The following is a 22,501-nucleotide window of genomic DNA, read 5'->3' on the forward strand; positions in this document are numbered from 1 at the left end:
CATATAGGCTCGTGGTTAACTGCTGGTGTATTTGCATGGGAAAGAAAGACATGGTAGATGTTTCTGTAATGAGCTGCTGATTGTTGTGTTACTACTAAAGTTGAACTGTTGATGTGTTAGAAGTCTGACACCAGATGAAGCTGATCTGTGCTTGCCTTGGGTTTCTAAATTGTACAGTATATGCAAGACAGACATGTAGGCAAGTTTCTCTAGCCACTGTACAAACAAATATATTAGAAAATAAGGTCTTTGCTCCAAGAAATACCCATTAAACAGATACCTTGCAAGCAAAGACACCAAATCAAGCAGAAGAGATAGGGAAAGACATTAAGGAAAAGGATGAACTTGCTCGTCTCGGAATGGCGTTCCGTAACTGTGAAGCTACTTGGAATGAAATGGCCAAATAGTTTTGTCTGAAGAAAAAGTAGCAGTGTTGCTCGTAGTGAAAGAGAAAGAACAGTGCCTCCGTGACTCATACAGCGGAGCATATTGTGGGCGGGAGGCATTTTATGCAGCTGAGCAGGCTGTGAGTTAATTTCCTTGAGCGCAGCTTTCTCCTTTCTCCAGCCTCTCTCTAGCCAGGCTGTGACATAGCAATCAATGTCTGCACGGCGCTGCATGCAGCTAAAGGCTCCTGCTCTGACTGGTTAGTGAGGACGGCAGAGCTCTGCACTGCTCTGAACTGAGCGTGGGGGAAAAAGGGAAGAGTTGGTTGAAATGCTCAGGAGGGAGTCTGAGGCAGCAAACAACGTGGCAAGGCTCGTGCTTTTCATCAGATGGATTGCTTTATCACTCGTGCCCTAAGCAAGGCGCCTGGGTTTGTACAGATTGGTTCAAATACTACAGTGAGTGCTGTGGGTAGTGGGGGACCAGTGAAGGGAAGTTGACTGGAATTGTGCTGGGGAGTGATACAGTGTTGGTTCTTTGCTCTTTTCTCTTCCCTGCGCCATCGTAAAGGAAACTAGTTTGTCTTCAATTACATAATGAGTTTTGGTAAAAATGAAGCAGGACATGTTTTGGGAAGGACCTGGAAGCATCCCAGCCTGAAAAAGGTGCACTCTGCTGCTGCTGTGGAAGAAATGTACTCTGTAGGGGCAAAAGGCAGGCCTACTTGGGAATGCCAGATTACATTTCAGAAACCCCACTATTTCTTCTCAATACCAGAAAGAATGATCTCATTGCTATTTTCCTATTTCAGAGAAGTGGGAGAGCTTACTTTTGTTCTGTATCTTCTTTTAATTTTTGTTTATTTTAAGTGGTAGGGATCAGGCCTTACAGAGTGGAGGTGTGTTTGACTGTCCTAGTACTTTTTGTCATTTCCTGGCTTTTGAACCCCTCCAGTTGATTTATGCTGTTTAAGTGTACATATCTGTTAATTAGGTTGAGAGCGAAGTATATCAATTTCCTACTAGGAAGCAGGTATCCTGGAACCAAACAGGCATAACAGTTTCTGGATGCCCTGGAATCAGCTTTGAAATAGAGGTCTATTTCCTGCTATTAACAGTGGCGGAGGAAACTTAGATAGAACAATTTCTATCTGGGTTATTGTTCCTCTATAATATTTCAGAACCCCCCAATGCTGTGAGGGTCTGCTGCCTTCAGAGGCAGTCTGAGCCTCCTGTCTTGAGCCAGAGCTAATTAATTTTCTTTAAGAATGGGTGGTATGCGTAGAGTCCTGCTGCTGTCAAACGAAATAGTCAGCAGATATGGCTAGCTCTGTGAGCAGGACGGGAGAGCCAGGCCACAACGGATAGAATAGAGGAGAAGGACAAGGGTAATAGATGGTTGTTTACTGCATGAGTGGTTAAAGACAATAAGGGATTGTGAATTTGAGAGAGAGATTTGAGAGAATATTTGGCAGCCAGGAAAAAACAGAAAATACTAATCTAGATTCTAGTCCAAATATGCACATTTGCCATCAGAGACAACCGTGTTACGCTGTTCTGCAGTTTATGGAGAACTTGCAGTAAGCATTCGTTGCTTCCTTAGGACTTGAATCCAGAGTGCTCTGGTGGCTCACTATCATATTTTAAGTTGTTGCACTTTAATTTTCAACATTTTAACTTGTAGCTTTTGTTTTCTATTTTTTTGATTTAGGTGTTATCTTTCCTTTCCTTTCCTTTATACTTTTTTTTGTCAGCTGAACAACCAGTTATACTATATTCAAAATAGTTTCATAGTATACTGTGGTTTTGTAAAACCTTATTAAGCAGGGATGATATTGAAAGAAGCACACAGTAAAATGAATTCCAGTAATGTACATCCTCATTTGTAAATTGTGTGCTACCACAAAGCACTGGTGTCACATGATAGGTGTATAGTATTTTATCTATAAGTATAAATATAGATATACAATTGTTCACCTCCGAAACTAACCAGGCAGGAGTACAGCGGCTTTCATTTCCATGGCTGCTCTTTACTGCTCTGATAGCCCCTTTAAGTTTTTTTCAAGTCTACAAGTCGGTATAATTTCTTACATATTCTAATTCTAAATATTCTTTTTGGACAGCAAATGGCATGCTCTGTAATAGTATCCTTACTAATACTAATCTGAAATTGCATTCCAAACACTGTGGCAGGACAAGCTATTATTCTTCAGACACCCCACACTGCATTTCAGTGCCATTCAGTGTTTGCTTAAAGTATTGTTAAGGTACATCAACCAGGTAGCCACATGTCAGATCAAGTTTTGCAACTCTAAGAAGGAGAGACAAGGTGTAGCCATTCCATATATAATGGACAGAAATACCACATTGACATTCATACTTTCGGGAAGAAACAGAGCACCTTTTTATTTACTTCTTATTAGGCCAACTTTACGGAACATCCACACTGGTCTTCAAAACAGGTGTCTCAATGTGGCGTGAGGAAGGTGAAGGATGTCTTTCCAGTTTATATAGCCTTGTTCACCTTGAGAAGGGACAGATGATAGTTGTGTATGTTTTACTGGTAAACTTGGTTCAGGAAAGCTATTCAGTGAAAGTTAACAGTTATTTCAAAGGTAATGTCCAGCTCATCATCTGCAGAAGTGCCCAGCTTCTGTCATCACAGAGCTAACAGGTGACTTGTCAAGAATAAGAGTGTCTGCATTATAGGCAAAACCGTGATTAGAAGCTGAGAATCTTGAGTCCCTGTTGTGGGGCTCTCGTGCCCTGCTGCATTCTTTTTTAAATAGTGTCTCAACTTGGGATCTTTACTGCTCACCAGTGTTTTTTTCAAAATGTGCATGTACTGCCCTTGATAAATTGCATACCAATGGTTTTTCATAGTCTCCGAGTATGAAAGCACTGTAGCACTCATTTCTGTTATTCCTCAAAGAATGAATCACTCCAATTTTCCCATTAAAAATATTTACCTTCTGCTCCATCTTGTTGCTCTGTGAGTCCTGTTAAGTAGCTGTTACTAAAGATTCAGTAATATTAAACTGAAAATCTTTCCTTTTTCTTCCCATTTTTCATGCATATCTGCTTTAGAAGTTCTAGATGCATTGAACTGAGATATAATGTTTGATCCCGTTTTCAAGGAAAGTCCAGGACTCCAGCATTTTCAGTTTCCAATATACGTTACTTGTGTATGTATGCTGCAAAGCCTCTTCAGCTCCTGTGTTCCTACTGATTTGTAATCAGGTTGCTCTGATTTTTTTCTCTGTGTTGTGACACCATAACAGAATATTAGATGATGGTGGTGTAGTGTCATACATAATAACATGAAAACATGGAAAGCCTGAAGCCTGACTTAGGCAATAGACTTAAAATTTTAAACCTGGCCTTGATTTCTATTCAGAAGACTGCTTCAATGATTAAAACATTTTGAATGCTTCCAAAAGCAAATGCAAATAAAATTTTTAAAAGCAGACTTTTGAAAAGAATTTCACCTTCATGAAGCAGACACTTTGCACTCAGAAGCTATATGTGAATGAATTAAGCTCTTGCTAGAAATGAGTTGATAGGTTGGACTGGCACACACTGAATAACACAGCAATTTAAAAAATCTTGGATAAGTGAGTATACTATTTCCTATATCAGACCTTGTGTCTACTTTCTTCTCTGTCTGTTATACCCCAAGTTAAAATCCTCCAGAATCACTAAAGCCCAGACATATAAAATAATTTTAATATGAGAAGCATATGTGTAAATATAAATGTGTTATAGGAAGGAGAAGACAATGATAGTTTTGAACTTAAGGGTTCGTTTGCAAACTATCATTTTCTCTTTTAGATACCAGAAAAAGCCCCTATTACCTACCATATATTCAAGATAGATAGTCTTGTTCTTTGCAAGTTCTCTGAGCCTAGATTTAAATTGTATGGAATCGTCTTGCATACCCTGAAAAAATAATCACTATATCTTCCTTTCCAGTGTACGTTTTACCCATTTGTAGCTGCTCTGTGACAGCTGTTATAGGTTCCCAGAGATTCATTCTTGGATCTCGTTTATTCCTGCTTTGCTATCAGTAGCCATTTATACTGCCCTTCTTTGACTTTTCCAAGAAGTGAAAAATAGTGATGTCTTTAGCGGTCAGAAAACCTGGTAGATCACTGCAAAGAGTATCCAGAGTGACAGTCCCCCAAACATATGTATTTATGTATGTGTGTATACATACGTCTATACATAAGTGCATGCCCAATTTTATTTAAAGCTAGGCATGCCTAGACTCATTGATACACATTTCAAATAAATCAAGCAAGCCTTACAGAAAAACCAACAAGTAAAAGCTGCTAGAAAAGAAATAAAACCATGGAAACTGACCTTATTTAACATCATGTGCTAAGACAAGAAGAAATATTGCTTGAGGCTATGTGGCGCACCAGCAGTCTGAAATAGGACTAGAGTTTCAGCAACTGCAGGGGAGGGCAAAACATTCAAAGTGGCAGGCCAGACTAAAGCAGGGCAAAGCTGGATGTTAGGTGAAAGCAAGCCTCTAAACCTCACAGGTCATTCAGGCTTTTGTGTGTTCCTTGTGTAGGAATGGCATCATTTTTCTTTATCAATCACTGTGAGAGATCCCCCATAACGGTTAAATGGCCTAGTGAATAAAGCTAAATTTGGGATTGAGACAACTGATTTTTGGTTGAGTGACTGAAATAAGAAAGTAGGACAGAACTGTTTCACAGCAGTTCAAAGCCAAAATTTTTTGCCTTGGTAAAAGAAAAAAAAAAAGTGGATCTGAAAAACACTTACTTAACTCCAGTGAGAATAATTCACTTTCTCTTAAAAAAAAAAACAAAAACAAAACTCGCCCCATTCTGACCTAATTAAATGTAGCCAATTTTGAGAGAGGAACTGACATTTTTTACATCTTAAAATGTAGATTTTTTGATATTAAGTATTTCTTAGCTATAGAGATTCCCCAAACTTGACTTGAGTTCACCAGGGCAAACAGTTGAAACTCCACTCACTTGCTATGCAAACGCAGAATTATCTAGTTTCTGTCATTCTTTTTCAACACAGTAGCGACGTACCAAATGTCAGTCCAAGAAGCTGGCAGAAATTATAACATCTGAAAAAGACTAAAAACGACCTGCTTTTTGGCCTGACTGCTACTGTCAAATAGCAAATGCTCTGTTGCTGTGGTGAGCTCCCCTGGGCTGGCTATGTGCACTCATGAGACATACCGATTGAAGTCAAGGGGCAGTCTGCGGGGGCCTCCCGCGTTTGCAAGTATGGCATTTGCTGCTGCATTATTGACTGTACTGCCCCTCTAGGCAGGTGTGACTGAAAAAAAATAGGCTGGTCTCTGAAAGCAGCAGGTGCCGAAGCTCTTAATTCATACTTTCACCTTATTAAGTAAGGCATGTAACCTGGACCGAGAGGCAGCAGAAAATATAGCTGTGAAGGAAAGCTAAAATGCTGTGTCACGCTTCCTATTAGTGTGAGTCAGGTCTTTTTGGAACTTTGGTTTAACTCTTCTTAACTTCTGCAGCGTTTTTCGGCATTAAACACGAAGAGAAGCCAAATCTTTAGGTGACATTGGGATGAAAATGATTAACGTTCCTTGAAATGAGCAGGGTGATTGAAAGGCCAAGTTTTAATGCTGCAAAAACAGAGCCAAAGTGTTGTTTTTCTTCTGACAGGCGAGACGGCTTCCGTTAAGCGGCAACACAAGGCTGAGCAAAGGGTTAATTCCAGTGGGAAGGGGGAAGCTGCTTATTTAAGTAGAAGTCTGTACAAAATGGCTGCCTGCAGCAGTAAGCGCTAATTAGCTCCAATACTGGTTCAGAAACCGCAAGGGTGTTTAGCCTGACCTCATCGGTGTGGCATCTGGGCAATTATCTTTGGGATAATGAGCCCTCTCATCCATGGCAGCACAACAACATCTCACTTGGCTTGCAAAAGATCAGAGCCAATCTGCTGCTCGTCAGGGTGCCTGCCATCCCCTTTGAATCACACCTTCTTTCAAAGCTAACCTTTCACATCCTGAATTAATTGTTTTTAGATTAAAAATTAAAGAATCCATTTTGGCCGCGTGTGGCGGGGGGGGAATAATAATCACAAAGTATCATCCAAACAGTAATTTGGATCTTAAATACCCTTGTCTGAGTTTTGAAAAGAAAGAGAAACAACATTGCAGATTACTGGTCATCATCAAAATCTTTTTCATTTTTGAAGACTGTAATTAACAGAAAGTATGATCCTTCTGCCTCAACTGCACAGCTTTAATGAAAATAATGCTAACTATTCACTTAATGTACAAAAATTATAGAAAGGCCCAGCAAAATACCCACTTTTCTGCTTTTCTGCCTGTTTTTTATATTCTACTCCATGGTAGAGCAAAGCTTGAAACATTTCACCCTTCGCAGAGGATTTCCCCTTACTTTGGGTCGTTCTTAAAGGGCAATGTGAGGACTTGCTTAATTCTACTGAAAGAATTGAACATGTCGTGGCTAAATTTCTGTAATAGTACTCTTTCATGTTTACTGATGAGCTGTGAAGCTTTTGTCTTTGCTTTGAAGAGTACTCATGAAGATGCGTCCCAGTTTCACAAGGTGTGGCAAGCAGTGCAGTAACACTCTATGAATTGCTAATGTTTTGAATCTGTTTCAATAAAGTATAAGTAGGAAATACTTGCGGAAGGTGGGATTCTGTCTCTGTGCCCTAGATTTTGCTGAGTTTATGTGGTTTCACCAGTTCCCCCTCACTGTACAGTACCATTTGTCTACTTCTGCAGACTTTGATTAAACTGAAAGACAGAGAATTATGGTTTAATCTTCCTCATGGTCTGAGGCAAGGGCATTTCTTCCAGCTAAGAGAAGTTATTGAGTTTCCTTGAAATGGCAGCTAGAGGGGAACCCATTACCTCATATAAAACAGCAACATCAAAATTTGTTCTGTTGTCCTCCATTTTTTTAATATAAGCTAACACTAATAAATCTCCACATTGTGAGACCTACAGAACATATCTTTGATGGCTCTGAAAACCTCTTCCTTGTTGTTATTCACATGCTTGTCTCTAATTCGTCTGTATGTTCATTCAGCTATAACTTTCTGTTTAATGTCTTGCATGTCTTTGAACTCTTTTTTGAACTATTTTTGAACTTTGAACTTTTGAAGGGTTTCATAACTTTTTTTTCCTTTGGATCAAACTAATCAAATATAAGTAGTTAATTTACATTGCTTGTAACCTGTAGACCTTTCATTATCAGACAGAGAAGGTGGGAAACTCAAATATTAAAATGTATAGGATATGCTTAAATTCAGGAATATTTTTTATGTGTTTATATATAAAATATGCATGTAAGCTTCTAAGTTGCTCAGTCATCATCTTTCTCGAGTACTTAATAATTACTTTAATTTCTGCTGTTTGACCTTTTTCAATACAATAAGTTGAAAACCTTGTTTTAAATATTTTATGGAGTTTAAATTACACAGGTGAAAAAAGGCATGCTGTTTACCCTCAAGAGCTGACTCTGTCAGAGCCATTCCACGGCACAGCTTTGGGATGGTGCTTTACGTGGTACGCTGCACAGTGATGACAGCATGGAAAGGCATGTGCCGTGCTGGACTCCCCCTGCCTCACCAGGCAGCGTTCATACCCTCTGATGGCTCTTTGTCCCCAGACCTGTTTCCTTTTATTTTGAATACGTAGTGGATGCAGTTTTTGTTGCTACCGTTAAATAGCCATTTGCCTATATTAATTATCACCTGTACAGTTGCTCTGTTGATCATTTGGGCGTTCTGTTTGCCCTTTCATGCTGCCACCACTTTGAGGTGAAAAATAAAAAAGTCTTGTTACCTACAAACGTTCTTCCTTGACAGTGGATGGGCAATTTACTGCACAAGCTCTGCTGCTATTGAAATCCCTCTCATGAATTTTTACAAGACATCACAAATGTGCACAGTGCAAATATGATGGAGCGCAGTTAGTTCGCTCAGCAAAGGTTAATGAAGATAGCCTATTAGTATCCTGTTGAGTTTGTTGTTACATGCATTATGGTAGTGCCTAGAGGTCTTGTTCTCAAGGGAGCCCAAATACAGTAGGGCATGGCACCATATGTGGACCAAGAGAGACAGTGCTGTCAGCCAAGGGTGACAAAAGAAATGTAGTTGAGATGCCTGATTTAAAATTTAAACAGAGTACAGGGACCATTACAAGGGTCCCTATTTCCTGCTTTGCTAAGGTAGCTATGGGAATTGATAAGTTATTACGGACATGATTTGAAAAGGAAGGCAGAGGAAACTTTGTATTTGGGCGGAGTCCTGGGCCAAAAGAATATCTTGGATGCATTTTGATGATGATGGGATATTTTGCACTGTGACTGACCCAGTCCAATTGATATTATTCCAGCTTTATAGAGGAAGACTCTGATAAAGATAGGTGAAGTTTCTTCTTATAAAAATGAATGGGGGTGAATGGCTAAAGCTTACTCTCAAGGCTAAGGAGTGACAGAAAATACATGTCTGAGTTGCAGAATGAATCCCTGTCTCCTGCATCATGCTTCCACATCAAAAGCATCATCTTTCCTTGCATTCTGTGTCACTATAAGCCCACATACAGAGAGTCAGATGAAATAGGAAAATCTTCAGTACAATAGTTTACCATTTTTATGCTTTTTCTGAAGTTTCAAGGTATTATCCATTTGTAGTCAAGGCCTTTCTCTTGTAAATTTAAGCCAGGTCTTGTGCATTCAGGCCTTGAACCAAATCCCAGCAAGTCAATAGCAATCATTTTAAGGACACACAATTTTTCTTTCCATTTTACATTGAAAATAATTTGCTGCATCATTCCTGTTTTTTTTCTTGAAACCAGTATATTACTGTGCATTTTCTACAGTAAATAAAATTGTACTTATCAATTGCTATCTTTTTTTCCCCCCCCTTTCTGCTCATTCTTAACCTGATTAAAACATCCTTTGGTCTTTCATAAAATCTAGTTAGGTTACATTCCATGCATACGTGTAAACTGTAAGACATCTCTTAGCCTAGAGCTTCATTTGTGGCTCTCTTTCATTTTAAAGTCTTGTGCTCCTATTATGCTGCAGAAGAAGAAATGATGGCTAGAGGTTACAGAGAGACTTACAGAATGCTGATGCCAAAAATGTGTTCCCAATTCTGCTGCTTATTTGTTGTGTGACCTCTGTGATGCACTATGTCATACTTCACTGATGTTCTCCGACTTGTGATCTAAAAATTATTCTCTTTAGATGCCTATGGATAAAGTGCCTGAGCTGATTTACAAAGGTGCTGAATACACAAAATTTCCTCACACTTTTAAGTAATTTCAGGCCTGCAGCAAATCCAGAAAATCAGATTGTGCCCTCTAATGCCAAGCTATGGATATAGACTGCTAATGTTGTGTGCAAAATTGACCTTATAGGTCACCCGCCATGGTAACTGTCCTCTTTGATACACTTTTTGCCTGCTAGGTTTTTTCAGAATTCATTAATTTGCCCCAGGTCACTTGGGATGTTGTTAACTGTATTCTTTTCATATTTTCATAGGGGAAAAATGTCATACTGGATGAGTTAGACTGAAGTGTTCTTCTCCCCTCTTCTGCGATTATCAGAGGAGAGAACTCTTCTTTGCAGCCAGGCCAAACTCAAGAAGCTGGGGGTAAGTTAAGTCCTCTGAAGGTCACTAGGCCCCTGGGTTTAGCTGCTTTATGTACCAGTCAGATAAAGGAAGCTAGAGACTTCATCACAGAAGCGGAGGTTGCTTAAAATATTGCAGTCATTGTGGGCATGCACACTTGAGGACAAAAAGCTGCTTCTGGTTCTGGGAGTTGTTTGTGATGTGGAAAGGAAAGGCTCTTTTGGGACTGAAGGTTTTCTGAGGGATGAGCTGGAGAAAGCTGCTTGCTGATAGCAAATTACACCTGTACCTGTCTGTCAAAGGCTTTCCAGATTCTCTGCCCTGGTTTCGAATGCTAGGGGTAGATCTGGCCTTTCTCTTTTTGGAGCTGATAGGCAGTGAATGCTGTTTTAAACTCCTTGTCTCCTTTCAGTGCTAACTTGTGCAGGGTGAATAATTAATGTTTGTATAACATTGCAAAGTGTTGCCAACGCAGGAGCTCCAACCTCACAACTCAAAGACCCAAATTATGAAGCGCAAATAATAAGGTTGTTACATTTGCATTCTGTTACTGAAACATGAAAGTTCTAGTTTCCAGGCCTCCCTCTCCCTAACAAAGGCTAGAAATGCACTGGTCTTGCTTTTTTTTTTTTTTTTTTTTTTTTTTTTGAAATGACAAACGAAAATCAGAGGTTCTTTGGTAGTTGATCTCCTTTAGCTGGAGTAAAAGAAATAAAAATATCAACTATAACAAGGCCTGCTGACTCTGCAGATATCATACGTTCAAGCTTTCAAGCTAGAGATGACCTTCTGAGGGAAATTCTTTGTTATGGTGCCAATACTCTGCACAGGAGTCTGAAGAGATCCTTTTCATGTTACAGTAGTCTTCTGCCAAGCTATGTAAAATGGACAGTTTATGCCACAAGGCTTAACTGTGGGGTGTCACCAAATGTTGTTTCAGAATGACTGGTAGGAAGAGATGCCTCTTTCCTCATGAGGCATCATTTGAAGAGATAGCTGAGCTAAGTGGGAGCAATTTGATAAATGGGTCTCATCCAGCAAAAAGTCCTGTCGTTTGCAGTATCTATGACATAGCAAGAGAATAAAGATTTCAAATGCTTGTAGCTATACATCCTTTAACATGAGATTAGTGTTACTCTTCTGTTACATATTCTAGTTATATCAGAACATGCTTAAAAAGCATTATGAAAACAGTACAAGCCATTCATGTAAAGATTTCTCTTTTCTGTGAATGTCTTTAAGCGTACAAGTTCTGGTATTTGGGCAATAACAAATACATTTATAAGGAAACTATTCAAGTCAATGGTTTGTGAAGGATGTTAACATAAGTTAATGCCATCTGGAAACCAATGATTAGATGAAGATGAAGAAAATAAAAATTCGTGTGGCATAACTTTACGAGATGTGATTTGTCCATGGCTTTACAACTAAGCTGTGCCCTGAGTTAGCTGACAGGTCACCTTAATTTAAGTTTCAAATAAACGAACAGGTTGTACATTGTAAAGTTAAACTATTTGTTGCATGAAAAGGTACCATGCAACTTCATGAATTTAGGAGGCTTGAAAGTTGTGCTCTTCTGAGACAGGTTGCAGCTATGTGAAACTATCAGAGTGATGATGGCTGAAGTTTTTCCACATCAGTTCATTCTTTGGTCTCTTTCTCAATTCTCAGTATCAAAGAAGGCTGAATAGCTCTGCACTGCTCGCTTTCCCTGCAGTGGAAACTACTCTGTGATTCTGTGAAACCAGTAATTGTCTAGCTACTGTGCAACTCCTGACCAGCTGATGCAGTTTTAACTACTATTTTTTTTGTCTTGGGGAGTGCTGACAGCTACTGTATGTTATGATGGTTAAGTGTGATATAATTTGCAGCATAGCCAAGCTCCAGCAAAAGACCTCCAGGTTTTTGCATACAATTTCTATTTTTTTGCAGAGACCAGGCAAGCTCAGCTTGTGACCGTGTAACTCGCTCTTCTTGCATAATCTTCTCTAGTCAAGAAGTTCAAAATAATGCTTTCCAGAGCAGGTATAGTGTATCTACACGGTTTCTATAAATTTAACAGACTGTAATACAAAATAATGCGTGTGTGCAAGAGCGTGAGTTGTGGTGTCTAGGGGAACCATAACTTTGCGTTTGCTGAGTTTTGAGCGTTAAAGTGGTTTTTAAAATCCTAGTCATGTTATTGTACGAGTGTAGTTTAGTGCAGCAACTAACTAACTTTCCTTGCCTGTTTCTCTTCTAGATCTCATCACCAGTTTCACTGGATTTTGTGCGGGAATGAACAAAATTCTTGCTGTTTCTGTAAGGTCAGCTGATTCTTGCTCTGACCGACTTAGCAAATCTAGGTTATACTTTAGATAAAATAACTCTCAGTATTTTGCTTAGTTTACACAGCAGGAAGAAAGGAGAAAGTGAGAGAGTTACTCAGCTGTGGGTGCTTGTCAAACAGTGGGAAATACAGAAACTTCTAGATAAAACAAATCATGCTGGCAGGCAAAAAAATTGAAAAAATTAGTTTTAACTAGAGCACTACTGCTTCTATTTAGCACAGAGGGGCTTTCACACTGCCATAATAGCAATTTAAAGGTTAATGCAAACCTGTAAAGGAGAGGTTGTTTCAAATTTACCACAGTTTCCTCTCTGTGAATATGCTATTGGCAATTCTGAACAGTAATTGTGTCAGCAGTGAGGAAGCTGTGTTATTCTCAAGGGTTCAATCAGAAATATATTTAAAATTTAAGACATGAGATGTGAGGATAGTGGGTCTAGACCAGAATACTACTACGTAAAGAGTCTGAAGTTTTGATCTTGATACTGATGAGCGTTTTTTCTTGTTTACTTCTTTGAGTAGAATTGAAATATTTTTGATGTTTGAAACCTTGATGATGGGGAGCCAAATCTTCTGCCTTTGTGAAGACCTTTAATAGCCTCTAAACCTTTAGTGCAGACATATAAGAAGGAGACTTAAAGAATGAGCTCTTTCTGCCTGACACATTTTCTTTCTGAAATACTAGCAGATGTAGTTGTAGAATCCCCCTTTGAAATTATCATTTTGGCACTACATCAAAAAAATGTAAAAATATTCGGTGGTGTTAATAATTCTAAGGGCACTCAAGTTTCTATGTTTTTTTCATTAAAAAAATCTGTATTGATCTATCAGAATTGTTGAGGTTATAAGAAACGGTAAGGAGAGGAGTACTATGGAAAAAAAGCCCCGCGGATTTTATTTTTCACCACTCTTTTGTACATCATTGTATTCAGTATAAGGTGGATAGCTTATCTTTATCCCATACATGACTATTTGGCCATCTCGATCACAGGTAGTCACTGTGACTGGAAGCAAGAAATGCCAGCATGAACTATATCCTTAGTTCAGAATATTTTTTAGTATAAGCACAAAATTGTAGCTACACAAAGATAATGCAACACTGGGTGCTCTGTGGTGATATTTAATATATTGAATAATAGATTCAGTAATTCTGGTAACCATTTAGTCTGCAAAGTCCATTTCATTTTATTGCATCTTCATAATTTTGCTGCTCCTAGCACTTGTGCTTACTGGACTGGTGCAGAATTGACAAAATACCTGCCATTCGCGTGGATGAAAACCGTGTTTGCTAGGATCCATGATCATACAGGGCAGACGTACACTTACACAGGAGATAGATAATACCTGCATTTGGTGTACTTTTTTTTATTATGAAACTACCATCTCTATTCTACTGGAATTAGCTCCTTTCTTTACTTTAATTCTGTTTATTGATTTCATGCAACTTATGCAGCATATCTTACCCAATTTAACAGCATTTCTCTTCCAGTATAGATTCAATGTTTTTGCTAATTTAAGTTCTATTCTTAGTTTTAACTAAACTTCAGAGATTCAGGAACCTCTGTAGCTATTCCTGTTTCCTTTGTTGTGTTACACCTCAAAGTTTTTGTATTATTTTCTGCAGTTTCACTGATGAAAAACGGAATGCACGGGTGTCAGCCTTGTTTCTTAAGAGATATGAGGCTTACGTTCTGTGCAGCTGTCAGTTGTCACTAATATTTTTTGAACTCATTGCCCATTTTCAGCCATATTGACAGAGGGTAGAGGTCTCAAAGGTACGAAATGTCTACAAGCTCGTGTAAATTGGTAGCTGGACAGAAGAATGAGGTCCAAATCAGTGTCAATTACACAGTTCATCCCTTTTTCTGTTGAGAGATGCAGCAGCCAGCTGGCCACATCTGTGCCCTGATCAGTCAGTGTCTGCAGTGCTCTGAACATCGCACCCTGTGCCCAGTGAAACAGGCAGGAGACTGAGGGAGCGAAGGGGGTGCAGGGAAGGAGGAGAAAAATGAGTTAGAAGGCACCACATATAAATCCATGCAAAGCTAGATGTCTTCAGTTCTATTGTTTGTTGAACAACCTGTTACAGAGATTATGTGGTAGTATAGGTAAAATGTGGAGCGTTCCTATATGTAATTGCTTTGATTATATCCGGTCAGTAAGTCAGTTGTTTTAGAGTAAGCCCATGGTGACAGCAAAGGTAGTTTAGTCAACCACCACCTTTAGTGATTCTGTTTGTTGAAATAAGTGAGGGTGAGACTGAACACGTCGTTCGTAGTGGTAGATTACTTGGACCCAGTCACCACTCTTTAGAGGCCCCATATGGTTACATGACAGCTTCATACATTAGTGGAACTAATGCTTTGGCAAAATCAAAATTGTAATGAGATTCATGCTGCTGTCACTTGTCATCACTGAAAGGTTTGAGCAAAAGTGTCACTTACCATTTCTTTTATCCAAATTTTGCTATGTTCTCCACCATGATCTTCATAGATTTTTTTATTTTGTCTAGGAAAAATAATAATCTGTCAAAGCCAAGGTTGTTGTGATAGTGTTACTATTGTTAGGTACTGTAACTATGTACAGTGAGAAAATAGCAGAAATAATGAAGAGAAATTGTGGATTCCAAATGTGCATTATAGGAAAAATCTTCTGCTAGTATGAATTTAGGTTAACGGAGCTGTAAAACTAAGATCGGTTAAGATCTTCTACGATTGCTGCTGACAAAGTTTATTTTGCACTATTTCTCATGGGACAGGATGCTATTACTTTTTCCCTCCACATATATACCTTTGCCTGAGGTAAATTCATCTCAAGAATATCCTAGCACCCCACGAACTTTGGGGAAGAAGTTGGATAGTAGTCTTGAATTATGCTGTGTGGTATTTTCTGTATAATTCTTAAGCATCCTAGACCACTGTCAGAAACACAATTTGAGGCCTATTAGATTTTTTAGAGAGACTACAGGGATAGAAAGCTTATTGCATTGTAGTGGGTAGTTCCGTGCTCCAGGAGAAACATTAGGGATACTGTACTTTGTAACACATAAACTGTTCTGAGGACTGAATGCTGATTGTTCCTGCTATTGGAGTCAACCTGATGAATTCCTGCGATAGCTGCTGTTATGGAGGAATTGATACTTGGTGCAGTGTCAATGTAGCTAGATCTGCTGCTGCTGTATACCCTCTTCTACTTTCACAAGAGTCACAATTTTCAGTCTTGTGTCATAGGCGGGTTGCCAGTATCCAGATTGCAAGTGTCCTGTTTGCCACCTATTGGGATATTAACCTTGCTAAACTGGGGAAATAGTTGTGGAAAATGGAATCTGGCCCTCAGTTTCTGAAATTAGAATTGCCATAGGGCAAAAAAACCCCAGAAGAAATCCCAGGCTGTTGCTAGTGTGCTTTTTGCAGTTTGCAAATGCTTTCCACTACGTTTTCATCTTTTAGCAGGGTGCAGATGGTGCTATATAGCTGTATGGTCCGTCCTTGGCAGTGGCCTTAAAACTGTGTGTTTTCCAGCAGAATCAGTGAATGGAAATGTGTGCAGAGTCTATATGAAGGAATGGTGTTTCTGCACACTTCATGGGGAAGCAGAAGAGGATATATGCCAGCAGGCTTAGCTATATTAATATTGCCTATTTCATTGCTGCAGGAGTCGAGTCAAGCTAGGTAGTTGATTTACTTACTTGGGTCTCATTCTGGGTCTGTGAGAAGAGCAAAGACTGGTGAACAAGAATTTTATAAAAATATAATATATTCTCTACAGGAAAGAGAATTTCAAGATATGAAAGGTGACATTTATAGAGACCTTTGCACTTTCTGCACAGGATCAGTGATTTGGCTTAGCTGCCTAAGGAGGTTTTGATTTAAACTTAGCATTAAGAGAGGATTTATCATGGTTCGGACTATGATTTCTTTTAAGAAACAAGCACTGCTCTTGATTGTGAATTTCTCACTTCCTTCATACTTTGCTATTTGACTTCAAATTTATGTTCTTCCTGGGATTTGTTAACTCAAATGACATGAAAAAATTGTAAGACATCTTTTTCCTCAGTCAAAGGTGGTTTCAAGTGCTTCTTTGCAGATTTCTTTGCCATAGAGACAAATTCCATTACTCTGTAAGCAAACGTGTTTCTCTACAGATAATACTGTTAAGGAGAGAGTCGCTAGGAAACAGACAGTACTTCCTGGAAGCATCTAACACCTCCTAGTAGTTTGATCATACAGAACAAACCTTAGGTTGTTTGTAGTTTTATAGAAATGTAATCTTATTTTTTAAAAATGTCTCTTTATGTAAGATTTTTAGCGTACTCTAGACTTTTTGAACTGTTTATGAAAGTTTCACGGGTATAACACTTTTCATTGGTCACAGAATAGTAAAAAGAATACATTTAAAAGCTGTTTTCAGTTGCATTTCAATGCCTTTTTTATAGACACTTTTAAAACTATTATTCTGTGTTAAGTTAGGCTCACTGAGAGGGCATTCTTCTAATGTACATGGTAATTAAATATTTTGAAAATTGATCTTTGGCTTGGCCACAGTCTCACCCTCTCCCCTCACTACCACGAACATTTACTGAAGCCTTGTATGTAAAAGTTATGATGGGCTACGTGTGTATGTTTTGAGCTATGTGAGAGACTACAGCAGCAAAAATGACTTGAGAGATAAGTCTTCATCTAAATAAACGTATTATTGAAACAGGAAAGAAGTAATAAACCAGATTTTCACTATGAAAATATGTGTGGGAATTTGATAAAGATATGAGAAGCTGAAAATTTCAGCATACTACTGTCTATTTATCTATGGTAGGGTTTTCTCTGTATTTCTGATATAACTCATCATTTCAGTCTTGGGGTTCTGCAATGAGCTGCAGCGTAAGTGTTCAATTAAGATTAATGCTGAGATATAAAAGACTTCAAAATAATTCTCTAAAAAATGAGTTATCTGGCTTTTATGTGCTGTGCTATTTAGTTTATGAAGTAATTTCTGAATTCTCACTTCTTAGAAAAAGGTTTTTCACTTGATTAAGTGAGGTGAACATTCTAAGAGAATGTAGATTTCACAGAACTGTGAGCTTTGGACTAATTCACAAAGAATTGGAAGAACTGAATTTTGTAGTCAGAAATACAATAAATGCTCTTTTAAAGTTGTGGACATAGCTTGTATCTTGAAACTAATTGCTTGCAGGCATTTTTCATTTGCTGAAAAAATATTTTAAATGCGATAGAAATGATTTGTAAATTTGGATGAGATATGAGATTTGGCCAGTAGCTCTGCCTAGAGAATACGGAGGAATCTATTTGGAGAAATCCAATTGTTTCATTGTAGCATTTTCAAAGTAAGAATTCTTCCTTTTTCATTTTGAAATGAAGCTATCTAGAAAAATATGGGAAATGTTAATATAAATATCGAATTGTGGAAAAAAATAGTGTTCTTGCTCCTCCTCCTTTCAATAAATTCTCAATATAGCAAACTCTGAGGATGAAGGAGGTTAAAAATCTCATTTTATATTCATTTCAAATAGCTGAGAAAAATAAATAATAAATGAAGTTCTAATGTAAACACTTATTCTGTGTTCTATTTAAATCCTGTGTTAATATTCATAGTATATTCCTGCCCCAAGGAGTTTGCTGACCAATTTCAAGCATCACATTAGTAGGTGGTAATGTTCTACAGAAATAAAAAGTGAGAGGAGGATGAAAGAAAAATATTATTTCAGGTAACAATTAAAATAATGAACGTCTTAAGAGCACACAACCTTTCTTTTTCCTCTTCTCTTTGGTTTAGTGGAACATAGCTCCCTTTCTTTGGCCCTGGTGATAAGAGAACCCCTCCATGAAGTGAGCATGTTTTACTGAATGTAAAAGAATCCGCCTAAAAATTTGGAGCAGTGAGGTAAGACCTAGACTGTAACTCAGTGACATATGTCACATGCAGGTTTTCTTTTACATACTCTGATTTTACATTCTCTTGAATACTTCTTTAGTAATTGTCTCTTGTGAAGATCCCAAAACAGGCAGAATGGAAGGGAGAGGAGATAGGATAATCCATCTGTCTTCTCTGACTGAGTATTTCACAATAAATGCGGTATGTTCAGTCAGGTTTAGAAAATAGTAGGGATATTCCAGTGCGAATCATCTACTGAAAAGCTATAAATAACAATATAAATCAAATGAATTTGTTTAGTAGTTACTATCCTCATCTGAATATGACCAGAATTGCTTACTGAGACCAAAATTTTTTTACCAGCTGTCAGTGTTTTGACTTCTATTTTTTGTCAGCAGAAATTGCCCGTTGATGAAGTGAAATTAGTTCATGAATCTATTGGTTACAGTATTTAAATGCAACCTGGTAAAATGATGAACTGGTACAAAAAGAAGGCTATTGAATAATTTGTTACATTGACCTAATAGTCTTGGCTGATTTTAACCAGGTTTAAAATAACCCTGTCTTCACATAGGTGTTTCTAAAATAACTATAACGATGGAGACCTATTTCCATGGGCTCTCACCAAGAGACCGACCCTTAAGTCTCATACGGGTGAAAACTCTATCCTTAGTCACTACATGTGATGTTTTCAAAAACTTACTCTGTCAATATTTCAAAATGGTACAATATACTCATTTCTTTCTCCATGAGATGTATCAAGGATGATCTCTAGTAAGCAGACTGAGCTTGCCATGTTTTTACAGACCACATCAAACATGGTATTGACATTTACTGAAATTAAATTTTAGGTGAATAGCCTTAAACCATTTAAAATTTGTGTTTTTACTTTGTTTCTTATCTAGCTGATGTGTGGTATCCAGAGGGGAGAAGATTGACCAAAAAAAAAAAAAAAAAGGGAGCATTGATCTTGTGGTTTACAGTTTATCAGAAGAAATTCAGAAAGTGGCCCAGCAACAGCAGAGAACATAGCTGGAAAGAAAAGTGTTTAGAACATCAGGATAGTTGAAGAAGGAGGGGAAGGTGGAGACCTCTGTGGATGATGTTATATGTAAGAATAGCTGAAGCTACTTTTCAGAAGGTCAAAAAACAATTCCTGAGAACAAAATAAAACTTCTTGGAGCCTATAAAAATATGAGGATAAACAGTAGAGTATTTATACTATCTATAAAGGTAGTCACTGCGTATTTATTTAGGCATCAGATTTTAGTGTTATTCTTTGAAATGTTCCCCAAAGCATTGTAAAATAAGTGTCTTGTTTATAATTAAAACATTATAACTTCTACGAAAAGGAACATTTGCGGTGTGGTTATTAAGAATTGTTAACATCATGAAGTATGAGGTGGCAGATTAAGAAATTATATTAGGAGACAGATAAACAAAGGTCAGTACCAAATTTCTGAATTCAACACTCTCAGGCTTTTGAGAAGTTTTAAAACTAGATCTAGACCTCAACTTTGAAAATGAAATTACTTTTTCCATATCCTGTAGGCACAGCATGTCTTCACTGAAGTGAAAGAGGATAGACCTCCTCTCAAAACTTGGAAAGTTTTCCTAAATGCCTGAGGGGCCAGACATCTACCCCTCAGTGAAGTGAATTTGAACATTTGAAAATGGATGCTATTGCTTTAGGTATGTGAGTCAAAACCCTCTGGCTGAAGATTATTAAATGCTGAAAATCATGCTGAAAATCTTAAATCATGAAAGTCCTGCTGAAAATCAATTTTTTCTACTAGATTCCTTGTCTGTTGTTCTGTGTTGACTAATTCAAGAAAAACGGGAGTTCTGCCTGTCCTACAGTTAGAAAAATTCAGAACTCTGATTAAAGCCCCTGTGGGACAGGGATCAGTGCAGAAGTGTACACTGCAAGCTAAAGAAAGTGAATTTGAAGAACCTGGTGTTGGTATAATCGAAGAAGAACATTCACCAAAAGCCTATTTCTGACTGTGAATGAGGAATGTTATCATTTAAACTTGACTTCAGCCAACTAACATTTTGGAGCAAGGTCTGGCACGATAAGAGTACAAAACTATGGGCAGCCAAGATAAAAGTAACAGGCTTTGCAGGAACTTATATACCAGGGCCAGGAAAACATATTGCCAATATTACTCCAAAGACAGTATTATTATTCAGTGTTGCAAAAAGACCTATACTTCTTGAATATCCCCAGAACGTAGAAAACTCGTAATATGGAGCCAAACTCAGTGGTCTAAGCTCAATATCACTCGTTACACTATTTAAAGATCTTTAATCCTGAGAGAACTGGAAGTCAGACTTACTGAATGTATCTGGCCCTGGCTTTGAACTTTCCTGTGAGCAATATCAGAATTTAGATTTATTGTTCTGGCTGCTTACTTGGAGACCAAACAAGCAAATTACATCTCTGTGGGAATAATTTGGCCCAAATCTAATGTGACTTAAGCAAACATTAATCATTAGTTATTCCTCTACTACCAGTAGAATAACACCCATATAAAATTAGTACTGGGAAAGGAGAGGCCATGTAGCTATTTGCTATTTGGGATAAATTAGAAGTTTACTTTCTTTTCAAGTTATCCTGAACACTGATGAGCAGCTAAACGTGTACGTTTTTATTTACTGGAAGCCAGAAGAATGCTGAGCTGCAAATACACTTAGGCTCTAGAGACTTTTAACAGGGCTATAAAAAGAGAACTTTTCAAACTTGCAGTCGGAAGGCTGCCATAGTCTCCTCACAGATAATTAGGTTTTTAAGAATTAGGTATCTCCTCAGTCATTTGAGCTAACATAAACATAGTCTACTGTTCAGTAAACATAGGTGAAAACCAGGCCTTGTGGGAATTGCTGTCAGCATCAAGAGAGCCAGGATTTGCATATTTATTTGTGGATGTGTATGCATTATATTCATGAATAGCTAGACTGAAAGTCTCTACCTACGTGTATAAATCTCCATTTCATACTTCTACATACAAAAAATGTATAAAATTGCATATACTATACTCTGGGGCCTATAGTCTTGCCTATGACAACATTGGATCCTAAATATGTCTACTGAGAAATATACAGATTCCCTGACAAGAGCCTTAGGTGTAGAAATTTATTGCTGGCTACATGCAGAACGTGTGCATATCAATTGCAATGACACAATAATGAACGTTATGGATTTTCGAGGAGTAGTGTGATATCAAGCTTAAAAGGTGCTTGAGGGATATAAACTTCCAGTGGAAACTGTAGAGAGGAAAAAATAAACATTAGTTTGTGTCTGTGCATTAGAAGCATGGTGTTAACAGCTTTAAACCTGATGGAAGGAAAAGACTTACTAGCTAAATTAATGATACAGTATCATTTTTAGGAGCAGTGAATAACCTACTGAAAATTTGTGAAGTTTTTCTGTAAGGGCATGAATTCTGAAAGAACATGGATCGTTAAAGTTTTTGGCCAGCAGCAGAGATGGGTGACCTTTTGTGCTTTTAAATGGTACCATTTTTGCTATGATTATGCTTTTTTTATGTTCACTTTCCATGGATATTTATGTGACTGAGTTTTATTGGTATGAGTGTTTGCAAAAAGTGAATTTCAAAGTTATATGCATGAAGATGCAAGGAAAAAGGATTTTAAAATTGCGCACATAAGTAATCTCACCAGCAATGTTTGTACATTTGTCTGCTCAGGAAACGGGTCTAATGGTGATGTTCATTTTTGTCTAGTCACATTGACTGAGGTGCACAGTAACTTGTGAACTTTTTAAAATTACCCTTTTTAGGATGGTCCTGAGAACTAAGACATTTTTCAGAGGAATTGAACAGTTGTGTTCCTGTGTTAAAATTAAGAGTGATTGCAAAGAGTGACTGTCCTTATGAAATCATAAGAAGGCTCCAGTAAGCAGATAAGCTGGAGAACTTTCTCTTTTGGCCTTAACTGTAATGTAGGTTTTATTTAGTTGACCTTTAAAATAGATTTATTATTCTGTGTTACTTTTTCTCAGCTGCTTTCTCCTACCTTCCCCCTACAACCTATCCCCAAGATTGCTTGGTTCTATCTAAAAGAGTAAAAACCACTCAAAGTTTCTTAGAATAGTCTATATTTTATAGAAGTTATTTTCAAAGATAAAAATTGGGCTGTAGTCCTACAAAGCCGTAGAAACCTTGGCATAGCGATACTAACTTGAGGTATTCGTATAGCTTCCATGTTAATCTGATGAACAGAATTTGATACA

General features: G+C 37.9%; 1 long non-coding RNA gene across 2 annotated transcripts; it reads left to right on the plus strand.

Moving 5' to 3' along the window:
• Nucleotides 1-555: 555 nt before the first annotated feature.
• Nucleotides 556-21,779, plus strand: LOC138067046 (uncharacterized). Of its 2 annotated transcripts, none has more exons than XR_011140716.1 (6): nt 556-817; nt 9,938-10,049; nt 11,961-12,053; nt 12,271-12,334; nt 18,148-18,255; nt 19,798-21,779. It is a non-coding gene; the product is annotated as an uncharacterized lncRNA (long non-coding RNA). The 2 variants fall into 2 exon arrangements; XR_011140717.1 differs by lacking the exon at nt 19,798-21,779 and adding an exon at nt 19,152-19,518.
• Nucleotides 21,780-22,501: the final 722 nt, after the last annotated feature.

Source organism: Struthio camelus, chromosome 4 (assembly GCF_040807025.1).
Source record: "Struthio camelus isolate bStrCam1 chromosome 4, bStrCam1.hap1, whole genome shotgun sequence".
NCBI classification, from domain to species: Eukaryota; Metazoa; Chordata; class Aves; order Struthioniformes; family Struthionidae; genus Struthio; species Struthio camelus.